Source organism: Leuresthes tenuis, unplaced genomic scaffold (genome assembly GCF_036924035.1).
Source record: "Leuresthes tenuis unplaced genomic scaffold, fLeuTen1.0.hap1 SCAF_1, whole genome shotgun sequence".
In the NCBI taxonomy this organism is placed as follows: domain Eukaryota; kingdom Metazoa; phylum Chordata; class Actinopteri; order Atheriniformes; family Atherinopsidae; genus Leuresthes; species Leuresthes tenuis.
Window position 1 is genome coordinate 9,752,090 of NW_027325355.1, and position 17,930 is coordinate 9,770,019.

The 17,930-nt window shown below is 39.6% G+C and overlaps 2 protein-coding genes, 1 non-coding gene and 1 pseudogene across 3 annotated transcripts in view; 2 read left to right on the forward strand and 2 right to left on the reverse strand.

The window, feature by feature from the left end:
- Positions 1-17,930, forward strand: part of LOC140292462 (NLR family CARD domain-containing protein 3-like) — a 596,771-nt gene that overhangs the window by 347,175 nt on the left and 231,666 nt on the right. The window lies entirely within an intron of this gene.
- LOC140291480 (NACHT, LRR and PYD domains-containing protein 3-like) overlaps positions 1-17,930 on the reverse strand; it is a 227,820-nt gene that overhangs the window by 108,715 nt on the left and 101,175 nt on the right. The window lies entirely within an intron of this gene.
- On the reverse strand, positions 1,440-1,545 carry LOC140297271 (5S ribosomal RNA; annotated as a pseudogene).
- LOC140298927 (5S ribosomal RNA) lies at positions 1,902-2,020 on the forward strand. Its single transcript, XR_011914522.1, has one exon. It is a non-coding gene; the product is annotated as a 5S ribosomal RNA (ribosomal RNA).

The window sequence follows — 17,930 nt, forward strand, 5'->3', positions numbered from 1 at the left end:
CAACCAGAACCCACTGATGTGGGCTCAGAAATAAAGTTTCCATTGTTTTACAAACACAAATGAATAAATTACAGAGATTTACTGAGGCCAGATAGAAAAAGTGCACGTGCAGCCACTTTAAACTGTCAAACAGGCAACTTTATATCTAACAGCACACACTGAGAGCTGCTCTGCAGAATAAATACTTTTACTGGTGGAAGTGTTAGTAAATGTTGCTGATGACACTTTGATTCTTTTGCCTGAGTGAGGTTTTAGATTCAGAACTTTTACTGGGAGTTGAATATTTCTCAGTGTGGCATCAGTGCTTGTAAAGGATCTACACCACTGTCACCTGACTCAAAATCAACACTAATCAAATTGAAAGAAGTTCATAATCAGCTTTTTTAAGTGAATTATAAGCTAAAGGCTTCCTGTTTGCCCCAGGTTAGGGCTAAGCTGATCCGGGTCAGGGGGTAAGTTGCACCGTCTGGGGGTGAACTGACCATCAAACTGAATCTAAATCAAACCCATAAGAAATTTCAACCATAACTTACCTCTTTGAAAAACTGATTTAAAAGTCCATTATTGTTTTGTAAGTGGTCATATTCATTTTCTTCAGGATAACTTCACATTAAATCTGATTTTAAAAAAAATGTCATTAAAGTTGGAATCTTCCCTGAAACAGAAATGCTGAAGTGGAATGAATGAATAAATGTCCCCAAAACTTTCCATCCTTCCACTTTCTTTTATTCATGGTTTCAGGGGGAGTGGAGCCTATCTGTCACAGAAACTCCTCAACATTCCAGTCTAATAACAACTCTGAAACTAAAGCAAAAACTGCAGCCCCAAATGAACATTGGCATGATATAGGCTGTGTCAAATGCAAAAGCAGTCCCTGTTTCCCTTTTTGGAACTCATCCTTTCTAAGGACAAAGTTAAATGTATGAGGATCAAACACAACAAGTACCTGGGACATGTCAACAGATCCAGGAAATCCAGGAACCAGCAAACTGAGAGCCAAAGAGAAACTGAGGCGTCTGCCAACAAATCAGCAGCAGCTGAAGCTGATCAACTTCCTGATGTGTCATGAGGTGATCACATGTTTCAACAAAAGACATCAAATAACAGCTGAAGCTGCATTACAGACAATAAGAGATGTGGAAGCAGCATCAAAGCTGAAAAATGGGAACTTTAAACCTTGTTGGATGAGAAATTAAATGTGCTGAAGAGCAGGATTTCTACACACGTCAGTCATCATCATGATGTGAGTGTTCAGCTGCATAGAAACATAAGAAGAAGAAGCTCCACTTTAAGACTGTGTGATTCCGGAGATGATCCAGCATTGATCACTTCCAGTTTCTGGAGAATTTGTTTAAAAAAAGAAGCTTTCTGGTGAATTGATTTGATTGTGGATGTGAAGTGTTTCAGCGCCCCCTGCAGGTTGTAGAGAGAAGAGAAAAAGCTTACAGCACCTGTTATTTCCAGCCGGTCTCCCATCCAAATACTAACCAGGCCCCCTGCTTAGCTTTCGAGATCGGGCGTGTTCAGGGTGGTGTGGCCGTAAGCAAAAGTCACCGTAACAAATATCTATTATATAGCTGCTTGAACCATATGTTTCTTTTAGTTTTTCACGTAATTGGCTTGAGAGGCTGATGCTGATCCTGCACATGTTCTTCTCTCTCGTGTTGGTTCTCTGCAGCTGAAAGTGAGACTCTCAGATAACTTAGTGTCTGTCGACCTCTTCTGTTCCCTGTGTGTAGTTTTGTGTTCAGCGTCACACAGAGAGAGCGAGGCTGCTTAGTTAGATGAAATCATCACAAATTGCTCATTTTTAAACAGTTACATTATATTCTAGAAGTCAGAACACAGTGATAGATGTTGTTTCAGCATCTATATAAAGCTGATTTGTGACTGATTCTCTCGCTTACGGCCATACCACCCTGAACACGCCCGATCTCGTCCGATCTCGGAAGCTAAGCAGGGTCGGGCCTGGTTAGTACTTGGATGGGAGACCGCCTGGGAATACCAGGTGCTGTAAGCTTTTTACACCTGCAGGAGGCGCTGCTGCTCACTCAACACGGACAGCTTCATGACATACTTCACATCAGGAAGGAAATCACTCAAATAAATTCACTTTTCAATCTTTGTCAAACACTGGAAATGAGCGCACACATAAACCTCATTTAGGTCACTCTGTCATATCATCTTCCAGCACTGCTCAGCTCACAGTGACTTCATCTGTCTCAATTCTTCTGGATACCAAACACACACAGATATTATTGTCTCACATTAGTCTGCAGACTGTTAACAGATCTTCCTGCAGTCTGCAGATTCATCCCATTTCCTTCCTTCCTAAGAATCCCTGCTGATATCCAAGGTGCTGATCCCAGATCTGCTCAGATGTCCCAGGTTCTCCTCTTCTTTTATCCTCACACACTGAACTGTCTCCTCATCTATGTGTTAACAACCAGAACCCACTGATGTGGGCTCAGAAATAAAGTTTCCAATGTTTTCCAAACACAAATGAATAAATTACAGAGATTTACTGAGGCCAGATAGAAAAAGTGCACGTGCAGCCACTTTAAACTGTCAAACAGGCAACTTTATATCTAACAGCAAACACTGAGAGCTGCTCTGCAGAATAAATACTTTTACTGGTGGAAGTGTTAGTAAATGTTGCTGATGACACTTTGATTCTTTTACCTGAGTGAGGTTTTAGATGCAGAGGCCCAAAAAATACTGAGGTCATGAGTCAGAACTTCTAGTCGGGTTCAGGGGCTCCCCTGAAAATTTATTTAATTCCATTATTTAAATCTGGCCATTTTCAGAGTTCTAAAGGAACAAAAACAACATCAGAATGACTTTTAGGTTTATTTGTTTTGTTTGTTACCAGAGAACATCAGCCTCATCCTAAATGATTTGCAAATGAGTTACAATGTAAAACTGGAGAATGAATTTCATCAAGTCATGGATTAGGAATAAAAAGGAATCAACTGTCCTGGGACAGAGGGATAATATATACAAATGCTTCAAATTTCCTTCAGTATTTAAAATAGATACCCAAGCCCTATTACACTATCATGTTGATGATAGTGCCTAATCTGTTCACTCTTGTTAAGGAAAACCAGCTTTTGAACACATTTCTATTATAATCTTATACGATACTTCAATTATCGTGCATTATACATCTGACTTTTAAAACGTATACAGGTCTGGCATAGTCTCTTCCTTTTAGAGTACCTGCTCTCCCTCTATCACTGCTCCTCTTCTTGCTGCTTGGCCCAAAGATGAGCTTGGTTTGGCTCAGCCTTTTCCTCCCTGTCCTGTTTTCCCTTTAGTGAAGAATATAAAAAACCTTAATGCTAACGTCAATAATATTGTTAATATTGTACATTTTTACACTTATATTTTAATACCCTACACTCAACACTTTTTTACTGAAGCATTTTTCTTATTTTCTTATTTTGTGTGGACTTATTGTGCCAAGGTTTTTTTTTTATTCGACATATTTATATTTAAATTCTTATCCTTAATTCTTGGTAGCAGGTAAAAAGAAAATTTCACTGCACATTGTACTATGTATGATTATGTATGTGACAAATAAAACTCTTGAATCTATAAACACAGTCAAATACTAAACTGATAGAAATTAAAACAATACTCCATTTCAACATCATGTTTTCAGATGTGTCAGAAATCTTAAAAAACCTCGAGGGTGCTGCAGAGCTCTTGAAATTTGAGGTAAAAATGTTGCATTCTGAGGCTTTTTGAAGGTCAACCTGCCTGACTCCCCAGAGTACAGCTGGACAGGCAGTGGATAAGCAGAAGTCAGCAGCTCAGAGGCAGGTGTTCAGTCAGCCACCACCTCCAGCTCCTGTACTTTTAAGCCCCTTCATTGTGCCAGTTGTGTTTATCATCCCAACTGGAAACAAACAGATTGTGCCGTCTGGTCCCCTGCCCTCACCTCCGCCAACCCGGAGAGCGTAAGTGCACCCGCACAGTGGAAGAAAACTAATGCCGTCAGTGCCACCTGCCGCGCATAAAAGAAAATGGTCATGGGCAGTATTATGGGAATATATACTGTCCCAAAAATAACAGAATGTCTCTGGAAGAATGGATGCAGGAGATGAGGAGAAAGAGGGAGGAAGAAAAAAAATGGTTTCAGATCATTCTTTACATGTCAATATGCATGTAAATAGTTTTAAAAGAAAAAAAATGTCTTAATTTACTGTTCTAATTAGTTTCTTTTGTTAATTTATTGTATTTATTTTGTTTTGTTTTAGTTATCTTTTTATTCTATTTTATATTGTTTCTTGTTCTAAATGACTTAATAAAGAAAGAAATTAATAACTTTAAATATTTTCCATTTTTTGTTTATTTATTGTATGTATTTTATTTTGGTATTTATCATTTATTTATTCATTCTATTTTATTGTTATTATTGTACTCTTGTTGCTCTTGTTGTAATGTTTCCTAAATTTAATTATTTTCTATATTTGTTCATTTATTGCTTTTACTTTATTTGTTATTTATCTTTATTTTTTCTATTTTGAATTTAATTTATTCCTGTTTTTATTGCTTCAGGTTTAATTTCACACGTGTTTCTGAGTGTTTGTGTGTGTGTGAAATTAGTAATAAATTTGTTACATTTCAGTGAGTGTCTTCAGTTTTTTTCAACTCATTCATAGAAGACGACTACATTGTTGCAGTACTCAATTCATAAATGTAAAAAATACTATAAAAGTACATTTAGTTACATTTGATAACACTTGGTAAAAGTTTGTCTCATGTCCAATGGTGGAATCGAACCGGCGAGCTTTGGATCAAGAGCCTCCTGCACTATTCTACAGCAGTGTCAAGTTAGTTTAGATTTCTCAAATGAATACACCAGACTGTGTGCTTTCACTTGAAATGGACAGCAGAAACACAAATAACTACAAGTTCCTTCCATTTTTTCCACTCATTTTCTCAAAATGTCTTATTTTCCTTAATTTTTCTCCTTCCCCCTTTTCCCTCTTCTTCCGCCTCTAATACAGGCTATTGCTCCCCTGCTTCAGCTCAGTTGGCAGAGCATCAGACGTCTAATTTGAGGATCCAGGGTTCAAGTCCCTGTTCAGGTGTATAAATTTAATCTGCCACTTAACCTGTGCTTCCCTCTATGCCTGCACTCCATTTCTACACTGTCACCTCTGACAGAGCCTGGCTAATGGTGTTCCTTCTATGTAGCTTATTGTTAGCTGCATCATTATATCCTCATTAGTAAGTTGCTTTGGATAAAAGCTAAATGCATAAATATAAAGTCATGAAGCCGGCTGTCGACAGTTGAACACATTTTAAAAACACACGTGAAGAACTAATTTGCACAATAGTCTCATCTTTCAACTCCACTTTCCTCTGGTTCAGCTTGTATATGAACAGTTCTGCAGTTAAAAGCTAAAATCCCAAAGCAGAGTGGAGCTTCTGTGTTACCTGAGGACTGACTGATCTCTGCAGTGAATTCATCTCTTCCCAGGATGCTGTTTCCACTGGAGCTTTTCCCTGCTCCAGTCGTTAAGCTCTCAGAATTGATATTTTTCTTTAAACAAGTTTATCAGAGGAGAGCGCGAACGCAGTCCCCCACTACCAGAAATTATGCAGCTGAGATTCCCACATTTGGGGAGTTCGCAGGGCTCCGTCTACGGTCGTGCAAAGCGACCGTAGAAAACCAATTGAATTGCTCTGTTCACCGAACAATCAGGTGGCCCACTGACCTTTGACCGTAGACTACCAAAAGCTTCGCCGGACTCACCAGGCAGGCAGCCAATCACATATCAGAGAAAGCGAAGAGACGGTGCGAGCGAAATTTGGACATTGTTTTTGCTAACGACTTCGACAGTTTATCTGTTAAAGAAGTTAAAAACAACCAACCGACTAACACAGGGACACAGAAGATACAAGAGAAAGACATTCTGCCCCGTAAAGATGATGTCCTCATCAAAAGGTCTGAACAACAGAGTTTATGCTATGAAGACTTCACCTCTGCTGTAGACTGAGATGTAAATATGCCTTAACAATCTGTAAATATTCTGGAATAACTCACTGTACATATAGAAATGATATGTACATAGTAATTGTAAATAGTTTTATATTTTTATAAATGTGATTTTTTTCATGTTCAAAACAACTTTACTGCTGTGTAAAATATCCTATTTGACTTACTGCTGTGCTGTGGTTCACTTCAGCTGATTGAAATCGTTTTTAAATTTTATACAAAGATTTGAATCAAGTTTTAAATTGTAGTGCTTTGATGTCAGCAGCTTAGTATAATAAAACGTTTGAATTTTCATTCTTAGCCAGGTTTAATGACACTTTGTATTACACTGTAGTTTATTTTAAAGTTCCCAATTTCATGCACTTTGTTCAATAAAACTGCTGCTATAAGCATGAAGCATGAGTTCTGTAATATCATTCAATGTTTTTGTGATTGTTGAAGATTTGGAACACAGATGCAGACATAAGGTAAGATAAGGCTGAGGTAGATGGTAAGGGATCAGGAGTTAGAGGGGTTAAAGAACAAGTTTAACTCAGTGGCCTCCTTCCATTCCCTGGCCACTCTTTTTTTCATGGCCACCGATGAAAAAACTCCACACCTTCCTCATGTTGTTTTGTTGGAGTTTGCTCTCCAACTTTCTCCAACTAAGCGCATGTAAAACAATATTACATCATTTTGCACATGTAAACAGATCAGAATCGGCTTCAGAAATATTTAACTACTTTTAACCAGCCTTCAACCATCCTTAAATATATCAATTGTTCTGTAAAAAGCATAAATGGCATTGAAAAAAAAGATCACTCTCACAAATATGCTTTAAATCAAATTAATTATACTTTATTGATTGTTGGTAGCAAACAGTAAAGTAGCAAGTGAATAAATGACATCGATTGTGTTTCATGTGGCAAGGCAAGTTTATTTGTAGAGCACAATTTGTACACAAGGCAATTTAAAGTGCTTTACAGCTACATAAAATCACAAGAAGGCAAATAAAATAATTCCATAAAACAAAAAATAATCATTAATCAATTGAATGAAAAGTGAAGAGAGTCATATACACAGCTAAATAGAACTGTTTTCAGCCTGGATTTAAACATAGTCAGAGTTGAGACCTGTCTCACATCTTCTGGAAGACTGTTCCAGATTTTAGGAGCATAAAACTAAAACGCAGCCTCACCTTGCTTAGTCCTGACTCTGGGCACCAGCAGGAGACCCCTCCCTGAGGTTCTCAGAGTTCAAGTTGGTTCATATGGCTCTAACATGTCAGAGATGTACAGGAGTAGAGTTGTTTTAAAGTCTATTCTCTGAGCGACAGGAAGCCAGAGCAGAGACCTGAGCACCGGACTAATATGGTTGTATTTCCTGGTTCTAGTCAGGACTCGAGCAGCAGAGTTCTGGATGTACTGCAGCTGTCTTACAGCCTGTTTAGGGCCCAGTGAGCAGGCCGTTACAGTAGTCCAACCTGCTGGAGACAAATACATGGATTAGTCTTTCTAAGTCTGGTTTAGACACTATTCCTTTGATTCTGGTGATGTTTTTTAGATGGTAAAAAGCTGCTGATGTTATTGATTTAATGTGGCTGTTAAAGTTCAGGTCTGAGTTCAATATTACCCCTATATTTCTAACCTGATTATAAGGTTTTAGAGAGAGAGTCTCAAGGTGACCGATAACTTGCCAGTGGTGCAACAGCTGGTTCAAATCCTGCCTGTTATCCTCAGGATAACTTTACAATGAATGGAACAAAAATATTTCAATACCGAAGTGGAATGAATGAATAAAGGTGCCACAAACTATCCATCCTTCCATTTGCTTTACATGGTTTCAGGGGGACTGGAGCCTATCTGTCACAGAAACTAATCAACATTTGAATCCAATAACAAGTCTGAAACTAAATGAAAAACGGCAGACCCAAATGAACGCTGACATGATATAGGCTGTGTCAAATTCAAAAGCAGTCCCTGTTTCTCTTTTTGGAACTTCTTCTTTCTGAGGACAAAGTTAAATGTATGAGGATCAAAGCCAACAATGACCTGGGACATCTCAGCAGATCCAGGATCAGCAACATGGAGACTGAGAGCCAAGAACAAACAGAGGACAACATAACAAACTGTTTAACAATGACAATGACGTAGAAGATATACAAAAAAATGCATGTGTATATATGACTCTACTGTGAATTTACACCTTCTTTTCTATTATAAACAGGAGAGATATGTTAAAAAAAATCATTAAGTTATATTATGACAAAAAGGAAGTACCACGTGTGAGATGCTGCAGGGTCAAGAGACACTGTGCGCTGAGAGTCCTCCTATCTATCTTATTTCAACTTCTGTCTAATCCTTGTTTGACTGAATGTCGCATAACCTTGTGTGGCCAGTGATCTCGTAGGATGGATGGATGACTTTATTAATCCCTTTGGGAGGTTGCCTCTGGGAAATTGAAATCTCCATCTCACTCAGGCACAGCACTGTTATATACAAAAATGTACAGAATAAACAAAGTGGAAACTAAATAGCGATAGCATCATTGTTTGTTTTTTTTAACTCAGACAAATCTGTGTCAGCTTCTTGATATGTCATGCAGACTCCTTGCTGTGAGAATAAATGTTTGGTATTGTCTCCAGCGACTCTGAGCCTCATTTTGAGAGAATTTTCTTGACACCAACACAACAGACATTTGACATAGTTTCACAGCTTGAAGTTGAGCCTCGTGCCCTTTTAATGTTGGAACAGCCTTAACTTTCAGCTTTAGTCATGACAATCAAACAGCTGTCTGGAAAGTACAGGGAACAACTCCAAACCTTTTTCAGACTGCGTTAAAAATTTCTAAGTCTTTGGGAAAGATTAGCACAAAGATTAGAACCAAACACACATTTTTTAAAAATATCTCTGTAGCAAGAACATGAAACGCATGAGAAATGTTGACATCTAACCTTTAATAAAATGCAGAACAATGAAATACAAACAAGTGTAAAGCTAGACTTTACATCAAACTGAAATGATATATTGCTTCTAAAGATGTTGTATGTTTACAAACATACCCCCAGCTGGTGCACAGCTACTTTGTGAATTTTAACTTTAAACAAAACATATATGTTCAGTATAATAGAATAAAATGTGTATCTACTTTTAAAAAGATTGCATTTGCAATTCAATTCAGTTTTATTCATATCGCGCCAAATTAAAACAATGTCATCTCAAGGCACTGATATTGTTCTGTATATCAATTCACAACTGATGCCATATTTATCTTGAACGGTGGGAGATCCGTCCATAGTTCCCAACTATCCCAACAAATTATAAAGCACTTTCAATGATTCTTCAAACATGTGCTACCCACAGAACATTCAGAACAAAAGTCCTGACAAGAGAAGGTGGTAATCCAAAAAGAAGATTTTTAATCTGAACAAGGGAAATTCTTCTGATTGGTAGTTCCTGTTGCTGCTCCCAGGTGAATGCTTTCTTATCTGCCGTAAAATATATTGTTGATTTAAACCAATAATTTATCCGCAGTGTGAATACGTTGGTGAGTCTTTAGGTGAGATAATTGAGTGAAAGCTGCTCCACACTGACCACAGCTATAGGGATTCTCTCCTGTGTGAATACGTTGATGTGTCTTAAGATGGGAAGATGTAGGGAAAGCTGCCCCACACTGACCACAGCTGTAAGATTTCTCTCCTGTGTGAATACGTTGGTGTTTCTTAAGATTGGAAGATGTAGTGAATGCTGCGCCACACTGACCACAGTTGTAAGGTTTCTCTCCTGTGTGAGTACGTTGATGTATCTTTAGACTGGATAATCGAGCAAAACCTGCTCCACACTGACCACAGCTGTAAGGTTTCTCTCCTGTGTGAATACGTTGGTGTATCTTAAGATAGGAAGATGCAGTGAATGCTGCTCCACACTGACTACAGCTGTAAGGTTTCTGTCCTGTGTGAATACGTTGGTGTATCTTAAGATAGGAAGATGCAGTGAATGCTGCTCCACACTGACTACAGCTGTAAGGTTTCTGTCCTGTGTGAATATGTTGGTGTATCTTAAGATAGGAAGATGTAGTGAAAGCTGCTCCACACTGACCACAGTTGTATGGTTTCTGTCCTGTGTGAATACGTTGGTGTTTCTTAAGATTGGAAGATGTTGTGAATGCCGCTCCACACTGACTACAGCTGTATGGTTTCTCTCCCGTGTGAATACGTTGGTGTGTCTTTAGACCATATAATTTAGTGAAAGCTGCTCCACACTGACCACAGGTGTATGGTTTCTCTCCTGTGTGAATACGTTGGTGTGTCTTAAGATCGGAAGAATTAGTGAAAGCTGCTCCACACTGACTACAGCTGTAAGGTTTCTGTCCTGTGTGAATACGTTGGTGTTTCTTAAGATTGGAAGATGTAGTGAATGCCGTGCCACACTGACCACAGTTGTAAGGTTTCTCTCCTGTGTGAATATGTTGGTGTGTCTTTAGACTGGATAATCGAGCAAAACCTGCCCCACACTGACCACAGCTATATGGTTTCTTTCCAGTGTGAAGCCTCCGATGACACCTCAGATGTGATGAGCTTTTGAAAACTTTCCCACAGTGTTTACAAGAGTGACATCTGTAGCTCTCTTGGGCTATATGTTTCTGCAATGACAGAGAGTAAGAAGGATTAGATCCTTTTGAAGTTCACACAAAAGATTTCTCTAAGCTAACCAACATATTCTATCTGGACGTGTATAGACCGAGCCACAGGTCTCAATATCTCAGATCAAACATGAATGCTGAGAGTGTGTTTATAAGTGCCCTCAGCTGTCAGCACTGTGCTCTGGTGTGTTCTACACACGTTCAGGTTTTTAAGCAGTAAACTCTTGCTTTTTGCTCTTTCACTAATTATTTTTTGTCATGATGAAATTCTGAAAAGGAACTTGTGCTACAATATTTCTAAATGATAGAATGAAGCACAGTCTTGTCCAAGTTGTTCAGTTAAACACCATGTAGAGGTTGGACTGAAAAAGGTTGATGATCACTGGTTTAAATGAATAAAAGTAACAGTGGTGGTAATACATGAAATTCATTACACTATCCCTTTGTTCCAGCTTACAACCCAGAGGTCTGCAGCCATTGAGCTCAACAGCTATCAGGGAAACAGTTTTAACTCAACCTTTGTTTCTTTCTAAAACAACTCTTTACCCTGAGGTAGAGAGATCTACAAACCTGTCATCTAACCATTAAAGACCCAGAAATATTACCACCACCAGGTTTAATTCATGTAATCCAGAGACTTTAAACACAAACAATGAATATAAGCTCCTGAACCTCTCAAATCTGAAGACTGAGAGCCAGAAAATGTTCCACAACAACAATCTGGCCACTGAGTTTCTTCCAGCAGATCATTCAGCCTGCAGCATATTTTCAGTCTAAGCACATTTGTATCAGTGAGAGGAGATGAAACCAGGAAATACTTTGCTGACACTTTTTCCACATTTGAAGTAAAAGCAGAACAAGCGGACGATACACAGAGCCTCGACACTCGTCCTCGTGTCTTTAATGTCCTCCACACTGACCTGTAGCCCGGTGGAACCAGACGATGAGCCGGCTCTGTTCCTGGTGGAGGTGTTTGGATCCTGGTTCTGCTGCTCCATTCTGGTCCTGGTCCTCCGACTGATGGACTCTGTCTGAAACTGTCAGTACATACAATAAGATCCAGCTGTGGCATGCAGCATGTTAAATCACACCCACTTTTCTTCTTCTCTTGAAAACCTTTGTGGACAATTTTTAACCATCTAGTCACATTTAATTAAACTTATTACCGTGGTTTTAATTTAAATTCCTGTGAACTTTAAACTGGTTCTTTAAAGACCCACTGAGGTCACAGATCAAAATATTTGGAGCTTTTTGATCAAATTCAGAAGATTTTTTTTAATAAATGTATAATATACTCTGTAGAATGACACCCACTGTGTGCAATAGCCCATAAATCTCATCTGAGTCAGTGTAACATGATCAACTTAAATCATTTTACTACATTAAGACAATGATAGTGTTTGAGGAAAGGGTCCCAATATCATCCCAAAGACTGAAGTTCAGATTTTCTCCGTTTCTAAATTTGTTCTCATTTCCAGAAGCTGTCATGGATCCAGAAAAGTAACAGAGTAATCTCAGATTTGTCACAGGTTAAACTCTGAAGCCCACGGTTCAGCACTCAGGGAGCTTCAGTCTGGACTGAGGCTTGAAACTGAGAAGATGTGATGTTTCAGTGGGGGAATGATCTAGTTCTGTGTGGCTAACAGCACGTCAGCAGGAGCTGTCTGACTGATCTGAGACACTCTGAAGAACAACATGAGATGGACCATTCTGAGGCCGTCATTTAAATATAAAGGAGTGTTTTAATAACCTACAATCTCCTTTATTTTGATTCTGAAATAATCTTACCTGGTAAACATATGTGTCCAGTTAAAGAGTAAAAAGTGATCTTGTGTTGTGGTCAGATCAGAGTATCAGCTCCTAAAAGTTGCACAGATCCTCCTAATAAAGATAATTTTAGCTCCATTTTAACTCCAGATGTTGGCAGGTGGACTTTATGAGTAAAGACATGTACAACCTTTTTATCATGCGGTCAGTCCTTTTTGATACGTGGATGAAAGAAAATATTGGATTTGTAAAGTAAACTGAATAATGAAGCTTTCATGAGACACTTCTGAAGAGGACAGTCAGACTGTCTTTTAATGGGCTTCTGAGTGTAAATCTGAGAAATCAGACACTGATACTGAACTGTATATTTCTACTGCTCCTGTGATACTTTCCTGGATCACTGACAAATCTATATTATAATGCTATGACTCCTCTTCAAACAACATAAACTCTTAATGTAATTGAAGCATTTATATAGACCATAATTAAATCCCATTTTAAGATTTTAAACACTAAAACACATTAAACACATCATATCACATGTTTTCACTCCACAGTTTTATCAAAAAGCCAAATGATACCCAGATAAGCCTGGAAAGAACAATTCTAAATTTTACACTGATCATCAATTTTTTTTAATTTTTTAAAACTACAGAAAAAAGTTTAGAAAACTGCAGCTTTAGTGGAAAATGTGTTTAACACACAGCTAAAAGGATAAAGCTCCATTTTATTTGTCCATCTGACCGGCTTATTGAAATCTATAGTTGATGTTGTGTTTCTGCTTTCTGCTTTGAATACAACGGTTAGCAGAGCATTAGCATTAGCAGGACATGCTAAATGTGAATAGCAGCCAGGTTATTTGAACTTTTTTACTCTTTAGTACATGTTCTGACTGCCCGTGTCCAGGTGCAGGAATCAAACCAATGACACAAAGTACTTTGAAGACATTTCTGCAAATGTTTGACCGCTACATGTATTCTTTTCTGGACTCACCTGCATGCAGCTTCCTGTAGTGATGTTCCGAAATGTGCCCAGATTTCGAAGCGTGTTTGGAGTAATGGAGGAGACGGTTTACTTCATTTAGGGGAGGAGCCGAAAATGATGCTGTCTGCAACCTCACTACCCGTCCCAACCACGTGACTTCTTCCGTAAATGCTTCAGATTTTGTCAGATTTATATGCCCGAGTATTAAGCATAGAAACCCCTCAATCTCCATTTAAAATGTGTTTTTTTTTTCGTCAGTTCACTCTTTGAGTTCTGATAGTTTGGATACTCGAGTTTGGATAGCGTTAATGTAATTTGGAGATAGTTTGGGGAGTTAAGTGAGAGAGAGAGATAGTTTTGAGATTAGGGAGAGTGAGGAGAGAAGGATAGGTAAGAGGATGGAGCCACTTAGGAAGAGGAAGATTTCCCCCGTGTTTGATTTGATATGTCCTGTTAAGGTAAATCTTAATCTAACATATTTCAGATGCATTAGGTTTGCTGATCAAGAACTGTATTTTCACTGTTTCTTAATGTATTCATAGGTGAGGTGTTTACTGTGTTCAAAGGAGTTGGGGTACAATAAGAACACCTCATGCATGCTAAGGCCTTAACTTTCTTTGAGTAAAGTGACAGAAAAATACACACAACCTGCCATATCATATGATGCTACCTTTCTGGGAGAATTTACACACTGAATACATTAAAAACTATTTCATCATACACATATGTGATAAGGGGATGAGAAGTGGGTGGCGGTGAGCTCTCAGTGTCTGTGAGAGAGAGAGAGAAGGGGGGGGGGTTGGAGACAATAAAGCAGCAGGGGGTCTCTCAAACCTGGTGTAGAAGGTGTTGAGATCATCAGCTAGTCTGGGGGAGGGGGCGACCCCAGGGCTTCTACCAACCAGGGTCGTTGGTGCCTGAATCACTCTCCAGTCTGGCTCTATAGTCCTCTTTAGCATTTTTGATGGCCTTCTTGAGGCCCTGTCTGGCCAGTCTGAATGTGTCCATGTCACCCTCTCTGTACGCCTGCTCTTTCCGGCGCCTGAGCTCTCTGAGCTGCTTGGAGAACCAGGGCTTTTGGTTATTGTACCTTGTGATGGTTTTGGTTGGGAGGCAGACCTGCTCACAGAAGCTGATGCAGGAACATACAGTGTCAGAAAAGCTGCCGTTGTCATCCTCAGGGCCCCTCAGTGACTCCCAGTCAGTAGACTCCATGCAGTCCTGAAGCATGTCCCTTGCCTCTGGAGTCCACCTCCTTACTGTAGTCCTGGATGGTTTGGCCCTTCTCAGTTGCTGCCTGTATGTGGGGACCATCTGTATGATGCAGTGGTCGGAGTGTCCAAGGGCAGCGTGGGGGATGGAGCGGTATGAGGGTTTTATGGTGGAGTAGAAGTGGTCCAGTGTGTTGCTGTCCTGCATGGCGCATGTCACCAGCTGTTTGGAGCTCGTCAGTTCCTGGGAGAGGTTACATGAGTTGAAATCTCCCATCACAAGAACTACCGAGTTTGGCCGAGAGGTTTCCACAGTGGAGAAAAGAGCAGCTGAATCTTTGGTGAACGTGTTCACAGATGTACTTAGTTCACTTTTCTGATCACGTTAAGACCAGATGTGAACAGCTCCAGGGCGCCGTTGGAACCACTGTGTGTCATTCATTACTGTAAAAACTGTGCATCATCCTTTCCACTTTCTTTATTCCAAGATCTTCTTCTCCACTTCAGCTTTTGGCTAAATCTAAACACAGCTCACATGTCTTTGGACATTAATAACATAGATCACAGTGACATATGCAACACTTCAGATAAGCAGCTGCCCCAGTATAATTACAGATGCTTAAAATCATTGTTATTTTGTAATATTCTTTCATGAACTGTGAGAAGCATTACACAGAGGGTTCATCTCCAAAGCAGGAGTTTTGCTCTGTCTGCAGCCTTTTTATTCTAATGTCAATGACCAGTTCAGCAGGTGTGTCCCTCAGAGGAGCTGGAGGCAGCTGTTCAGGGCTACTTTTTCAGAAGAAGGTTTACTGATTGGAAAGGGGGCTCCTCACAGTGACACTTTTGGGTAAGAGCCTGAATAAGGGCAACTTCTTCTTCTTGGTTCTTGAAGACGTTTCATCTCTCATCTGAAAGAATTATTCAGTTTTAAACTAGTTGGTGGGAGTATGGACTTCTAAGCATCAGAGTGGTCTTTTACACCAACACGTTGTGCTACATTCAGTTCTTCACTGGCGAGGTTTCAATCTGAAGTTCCCTTAGATCAAAAATGTCCACAACCACACAGATGCAAACAAAAACGTATTCAGACAGAAATATTAACCACTGTAATGAGGTGTAGACTTATTTACTGACCTCCTTGCTTTGTTCACAGAAAGTTTCAAGAGTTGTTTTCTCTCTCATGATAACTTTTCTCCGTCTGTGATATTGGCTTTTTTAGCGTGAGGTAAAAAGGATCCACAGGAGTCTGGAGGATGGACACAAATACAGGGAAATGAGAGGTATGCCTGACTGCACTGGGATGTTGTTTCCTCACCTGTGAGTCACTTTGGATCAAAGCATCTGCTAAATGACTAAATGGAAATGACATGAATGTCCATGATGACTGTACAGAAACATTCCAACAGAACTGTGTATATGAGCTATCTTTGTAGAAACTGGATGTTTCAGGCTGTTAGTCTCAGTTGTTTCCAGATATTTGCCACATAGCTCGCTGTGAAAGCTGCCTTATACTTAACATGTAGAGATATAAAACTGTGGAGCTGATGGATCTAAAAGTGACATGAAATCCCTTAAAGATGATTGTTATTTCAGTGTCAGGGGAAGAAAATCATATCACTGTCAGCACATAATGGATGTCCTTGTGTAAATGCTTTGAGAAACGTGTTGAGCATCATGCCCTCACTGTGCATGTGTTCTGTTTCTGAGCTGTAATGTGGTACAAAGACTTCACATGAATTTAGGAAGTTTTCCTGCTCCTGTCTCAGTCTCAGTGCACTCTGGATTCATCCTCTGGGAAGCAGAAACATCCACAGGAAACTGATGAACATCTGTCCAACAAAATCAGCGTCCTGATAAGCTGCTGCTAGAAGGACAAAATCCTGACCTGAGATCAGTCCAAGATCTGTCTTTTAAAATGGAATAAAGTGAAATGATGTGGTGAAATCTGCTGAAAGCTGTGAAACAACAAGTGCTGCTGGAAGTGTTTTCATGAAGAGCTCATTAAACTTTTTAAAGGAGGAATGGACTTTATTCCAGCAGCAGCTCAAAGCAGGAGATTCATATTTATCTGGACATTTGAATGAAAACATTCAGTATTAAATAAATGTCTTTAAAATGTCTTGCTTTTATTTATGGTGAATTGAAGTTTCATTTGGATCATTTTCCAGAATAAATCTTTGAAATGTTCACAGTTTTTATCTTTGAACCTTCAGAAAACTTCTCTTAATAATAAGAAAAAGTTGAATAAAAGTTGAAATAAATGAAGACAGCAGAGAGGAAGAAACTCCCTCAGCTCAGTATGTTTGTGACTCTGTCTGAGATGGAGGTGAAATATGTGAACCTGGGCTGTGGTTTACTGCTCTCTCACAGCCGTTCTGTTTATTCACAGCTGAGAAATCATCTTTCTGAGGATGACCATAACCTTTATAAACATCACCACTATCTTTATTAATATCCAGAATCACTGTGAATGTTTCTGCTTCTTTCTTCTGGTACCAGTATATCCAGTTTTCATCACACTGGTCAGTTCCACAGCTGAAGGAGACACTTTGACCAACTCTCCTGGTCAGTGTTAACTGGTCCTGGATCAGCTGTGCTGCCATGGCAACCAGCGCTGGAGAGACTCAAACAGACAGATGAAGGTCAGTGTGACAGTGTGTGTTCCAGGTGGAGTTTGCTGGCTCCTGATTGGCTGGAAACACTCACCTGAACACAGACAGCACAGAGCAGCAGCTGGGAGGAAAAGCATTTTGTGCAGTGGTGTTTCCTCTGGTGAACCTGGGGAGAAGTGGTGCTCTGATGCAGCTGAGGCCAAACAAGGACGAGCTGTGAGATCAGACCAGGGCCACGTGCTTTCTAACAGCTCCTCAGAGCTCCCATCAGCCCCTGCGGCCCACAGATAAGACCGCTGCTGCTGACTGACAGCTCAGCTGAAGCTGCTGTGTGGTTTCATGGTCTTGATTTGAATCTGACAGCAGATGATTAAAATCGGGGTCACATGATGCAGAACGACTAAAAAACATTCATGTTCCCACAAACACATTCAGCTTGGTGGTGAATTTAGTAACACACACTGTTATCTGTTGTTTAACAGCTGGGATGAAAATGCACAACTACAAATCCACACAGCTCCTCAACTCTGATCCAACTCTTCAATGTGTTTGACTTCATTCAATAATGGAGCTGAATTTCTGCTGACTTTCATTCTTTTCCCACTCTGTCTTCTAACATGATGGATTTAGTTTGTCGTGTTGTTCTTCATCATGTTTCCATCATGCAAACAAAGTCCTGTCAGTGTTCAGCTCTCAAACAGTTCACCTTCAGTTCCACTGACA